The sequence below is a fragment of the Arachis hypogaea genome, chromosome 1 (assembly GCF_003086295.3).
Source record: "Arachis hypogaea cultivar Tifrunner chromosome 1, arahy.Tifrunner.gnm2.J5K5, whole genome shotgun sequence".
Classification (NCBI taxonomy): Eukaryota; Viridiplantae; Streptophyta; class Magnoliopsida; order Fabales; family Fabaceae; genus Arachis; species Arachis hypogaea.
The window spans coordinates 63,081,493-63,087,492 of NC_092036.1; positions in this window are offsets into that span (position 1 = coordinate 63,081,493).

A 6,000-nucleotide genomic window follows, 5' to 3' on the forward strand; every position below is an offset into this window, starting at 1 on the left:
AAATGGAAGGAATACAAGAAATTAAGGAGATGACCAGCGAGAAGTGACGCGGCTGCATGGCTCACGCGACCGCGCAGATTGGAAAAGCATAAGTGACGTGGAGGCATGGACGACGCGCCTGCGTTGGAAAGCAAAAGGCCGAATGACGCGTTCGCATGAATGACGCGACTGCCTGGCGTGCGCGATCTGCAGAATTTCAGAAGTCGCTGGTAGAGTTTCTGGGCCGGATTTCAACCCAATTTTCGGCCCAGAAACACAGACTAGAGCCAAGGAACATACAGAAACAGAGGAAAACAATTCATTCCACATTATTTTTAGTTTTAGATCTGAATTGGCTCCTCCCCTAGGTTTTTATCACTTGACATTCATAATTAGGATTTTTGGAAGATTTTGCTTTTTAGCTTTTGAGAAGAGGCCACCTCCGGTACTAGTCATTATACTTTGCTATTTACTTTTTCTTATTCTTCCATATCATTATTCTCTCTAGAGTTGACATTGGATTGTTTTCACAAGTTATTAATATAGAATAATATTTTTATTTAATCCCTTTTCATCTTTTTATTTATCATGTCTTCCTTTAATTCCTTTTTATATGTTATGAGTTTTACATTAACAATGAGCGAGTAGTTCCCTAACATGATGGGGAGTTGATGCAAGGAAACTTGTCTCTCAAAAAATCTCCCTTTGGCAAGTATACCGAATTATCGTCAAGTAAAACTCACTACAGAGTGAGGTCGAATCCCACAAGGATTGATTGGTCAAGCAACTTTAGTTAGAATAATATGCTAGTTGAGCTAAACAGAAGTGAGATTGAGATGCAGAAATTTAAATAACTAGAAATTAAATAGCAGAAATTAAAGTGCAAAATCTTAAATGGGAAATTTGGGGTAATGCTCATAAAAGTAAATGACAGAAACTAAAGAGAATGGGTAAGATCAGAAATGGGGAGATCATTGGGTTTAGGAGATGTTGCAATTCTCCGGATCAAATTCATTCTCATCTCTTCCTCAATCAATGCATTCATTGATCTCCTTGCCAATCTTAAGTGATTGGATTCCAATTCTTTGGTAATCCAATCTCTCAAATCTTGATCAATAGCCAATTCCTTGGTCAATTGCTCATGAAAAGAGATGAAGTATGGTCACTGATTATACCACATACATTTCCCAAATCAAGTATTGGTCCAGCATGAGAAAGCATTTCTAGCATGATCTCTTCATTCCTCTTCCAAGGTTCCGAAGAGATCTAATTATAGAGAGTTTCTTTTCCAAGACAACTAACCAATGGAATTAAGATTGAAAGCTTTCTAGTAAAATCAAGAGAAAAAATAGAAGAAGAAGAATGAAAACTAATATTGATCCATCAAATTACAGCAGAGCTCCCTAACCCAATGAAAGAGGGTTAGTTGTTCATAGCTCTAGGATTCAAAATTGGCAGAAAAGAAGAATCCATGCTAGAAGTACAGAAAAGTAAAATATGCAGAGAGTAGTTCCCAAAAGTCCAAAAGCTCCTCTCTAGTTCAGAACTACTCCTATATATACTACTCTTCATGATCTTCTAGTGAGTTCTTCAAGTCTTGGATGTGGGCTTTGGACCTTGAATTGAAGCAATTCTCATCTTTAGTGGGCCCAGCTTGCAGAGAAATATGAATTAGGCATGAGATTAACGTGGAATACATTTCTGGGTGCGAGAACGTTAGTGGCATGCACCTTTTCCACTAACGTTCCACCTTTATATGCCCACGTTATTCTCAACGTTAGAAGTCTTAACGTGACTTCTAACATTCCTTCTCAATTCTTGGCCAATATTAATGGGACTCACTTTTCCCATTAACGTTGCTTGCCTCTTTCCCCCTACGTTAGGTCTCACGTTAGCTTAGCTAACGTAGCTCTTAACGTGGGCATCTACCACCTTCGAGAGCATTAGTGACACTCACCTTTGTCACTAACGCTCCAATTGCCTTAAGCCCCTACGTTAGAACCCACGTTAACTAAGTTAACGTGGCTCTTAACGTAGTAATGAAGCCCTCTCCCAACGTTAGTGACAAAAGTGAGTGTCACTAACGTTGGTTCTTTGAACCCCACTCCACGTTAACTTCCACGTTAACAATCTTAACGTGAGAGTTAACGTAGGCAACGCTAGTGATCCAACGTTAGTGACAAAAGTGAATGTCACTAACGTTGGCATTGTTGATCCTCTTCCACATTAGAGTTCACGTTAACTTAGTTAACGTGACTCTTAACGTGGAGCATTGCTTAGTTTCCCAACGTTAGTGGTGTTCACTTTTACCACTAACGTTGAGGAGAAACGTTATTGGAGTTCACGTTTCTCATTAACGTGGAGTCCTCTTTTTCTTCTACGTTAAGTACCACGTTAACTTAGTTAACGTGGCTCTTAACGTAGGCTATGAATGGCTTCGCAGGCGTTATTGGTGATCACTTTTCTCATTAACGTTGCAAGCTATTTACCATCCCACGTTAGAAGTCACGTTAACTAAGTTAACGTGAATGCTAATGTGATTCTTCCATGCTTTATTTGTCCTGAAATCAAGCAATTAAAGTGCATCAAAGCTCTAGCCAAAGTCATGAGATTATGCATCATTAAATTATCATGTAATTCTGGCAAAAATCTCATGAAATCATGCAAAAATTCACAATAGTTGCTTAAATGAAGGTATAAGTGTATTTTCACCCAAAACCTGCCTTGTTTACTAGGAGAATGCATGAAACTACCCTAAAATAGTAAAGAAAAGGTCAGTGAAACTGGCCTAGATGCCCTGGCATCACAACACCAAACTTAATGCTTGCTTGTCCCTAAGCAAGTACTGAAGCATAAGAAAAATGAAATGAAAGAACAAGAAGATAAGATGGAAATAGCATTCATGGTTCATGGAGTTTCATGCATAGCAACTTAGGTTCTTTCCTTTTAGGTTTCAAGCCTTTGTCAAATCCTTAGTCACCCTCTTGATTGCATCCGTTGAGGCTTCTTTCTTATTGATCCTTCTTTTTTTTTTCTTTTCAAAGATTATTTTTCTTTTTGCTAGGTGCTTTGTAAGAGGGCGACTTTTTATGATAAGCTTTCAGCCAACTCTCCCAAACCAGTTGGTATTAAGGTGCTAGGTGTTAAGACACCCCTAAGGACTTACTCCCTCAAGTCTCTTTCCCTCATACATACACACCACAGGCACATGGTTTGTTATTCTTTCTTTCTTGGGACCTTGGTGTCCAGCACCTTTCTGGGTTACTAAGTGCTCTGTAACAAGGGTTACTCTTGATAGTGGACTTTCAGCTGATAATCCCGGATTAGTTAATCCAAGTTACCAAGTGATAAGACACCCCTAAGAGCTTATTCATCCAAGTATATCCCTTGTACATAAACACCACAGACACATGCCTCAGTTTCAAAACCCTTGGTGCCTAGCATTGTTTCTTATTGTGTTCCCTTTCTTATTTTCACTTGTATTGCTCTTCTTTTTTTTTCTTTTCTTGCTGGGATCTTATTGTTTAGCTAGCCTCAAGGAATGTGTCTCAAACTTAGGACTTAGGATGGATAGTTGCTTTCTTTCCTTTCTTGGTGAACCAACTTAGCTTACTAATCATCCTACCACAAACATTCAGAATGCACTTTACAAAATAACTCCACTCTCATTCTTTTCATAACATTTTCTTTTTGATTAACTTAAAGAGACAAGCATACAAGTAAGAAAGGTGCAAGTGAACATTCAAGAAATTAGGCTCAATAACATAGACTTAAGCGAGGAGAATTAAATGCAGAATTGAAAAGGTTCCTAAGCTACCATGGAAGCATGTTCTATTTCATACATGATTTTCCTTATTTAAAGCTTTGAAGAAGAAGGTAAACTAAGAAGGAATTTCACCACCTTTCACTTGTTGGCCTGCTCATTCTCTTCTGCTCCCTTGCCCTCTTGAAGTTTACTTTGTCTACTTGTGCTTCTCCTCATTCGGTTCATTCTGGCTATCTTCCAGTCCTCCAGTGCCTTTTTGACTGATTCATGACTTTGTTCTATCCTTTCGCGCTCCACTCGTGCTAACTCATCTTTTACATCTTCATATTTTGTTATTCTAGGATGTAAAACAGGCAGGTATCCGACTAGGTATCCAAGCCTGGCTTGGGTATTCACATGATGCCCAGCCTCACTCAAATAAACATGTTCCGAAAATGCTCTATGCTCATCAAAAAGATCTACTTGTTCTCTTTGTGTTCGATGCATCTCGTGGATGTGTGCACCTTGATGTGCTTGAATGTTGGTTAGCCTTTGGATGGCTTCTTGTTGCTGATCTTGTTTTTGACTCAGGTTGTGGAAGGATTCACTCTATTGTCTCCCTTGTTCCAATTGCTGGTCCATCCATTATTTTTGCCATTCTTTTTGTTGATCCATCCATCTAGAGACTGATCCTTCTTGGCGGTCCATTAATTGCATTTGAAACTCCTTATATGTCTCTTGATTTTCCATACACTGCCTAGATAAGGCATCAATAGCCTCTTGCAGTTGGTGCATGCTTAAGGTGGCTGGGGGTTGCTCTTGGGGAGGTTGTTCTTCTTCAGTTTGAAGGGCTGGCCTCTTTCGTACCTTCTGTGGAGGTAGTGGAGCTGCAGCTGCATGCATCCGACGATAAGTGATTGGAAGACCAACTGTTATCCACTGAGAGTTCGCATCCTCGAATATCACCCTGGCCAGTCTGCAAAGAAGAAAAATAGTGCTGGGATAACCCAACTTTCCTCCAGAATCACTCTTCTCAGCAAACTTCCGAATGCCTTGGGCTATGACGTATGATCATTACGCTTCAACCGGGTTATTCTATTCCACCTCTTAAAAAGAAATGAACTTAAATCAAAATACTTAATAGCATGGCGATACATTTATACAAAACTTCTACCCCGAGCACACGCAATGGAGTCGTAGACAGTCAAGTCAAATCCAATCCACGAAATAATTTGATCTATGGACAGCATCGTTGTGGTAAAGGCCGTAATGCTAGAGGAATCATTACCGCAGGGCATAGAGGGGGAGGTCATAAGCGTCTATACCGTAAAATCGATTTTCGCCGGAATGAAAAAGACATATATGGTAGAATCGTAACCATAGAATACGACCCTAATCGAAATGCATACATCTGTCTCATACACTATGGGGATGGTGAGAAAAGATATATTTTACACCCCAGAGGGGCTATAATTGGAGATACCATTGTTTATGGTACAGAAGTTCCTACCAGAAGTTCCTATTGTTTCTGGTACACAAGTCCTTCAAAATTCAAGGCTGATACTGATTTTCCGAAAATTTATGGATTAAGTTAAAAAAAAAACTAATTTCAGTTAAAAATAACTTTTGATAAAATATATCCATGTTCTCTTCAAAATAACTAGTTTTTTGAATACTAGAAAGAAGGAGACCATGAATCTTATTTATCCAAATATCATCTTTTTTATACGTTTTATTATTAATTGAGGATAACAAAAAATTGTTCATTCGGCCCCGACAGGGTCCATTTAAGAAAGGATCATATAGTTTAGGTAAGTTTTTTGTTTGAGTCTCTTCATTGCATAATCTAATTCGTTTTTGGAATATATTCAATGGTATAAATTCCTTATCTAGAACTTCCGCCCTGTTTAGAATTTCATTGCTTAGACCTTGATCTCTCCTCCTTTCATTATACATTTTAACATCGTTGCTCTCTTGAGATTTACCTCTGAGTTGTTTCCGGCTGGGAGGATGGATCTCCTTACAATTTCGAACCACCCTTTAGCCTCTAGGAGGAGATCCCATCTTTTTATAAATTTGGGTTTTCTCTTGGGACCGCTTTCCCAATCGGCTCCTGGAACACATATATCTTGTATAATCTGGTCATAATTGGGATGTTTGTCCATTCTTGAGTGATAGCTATCCTCTTCAAAAGAAATGCTTCTCAACTTCAGCACTCTCATGATAGTCATAGGACTAAAATCTACCATGACCCTTCTCACAAAACTTGTGTATGA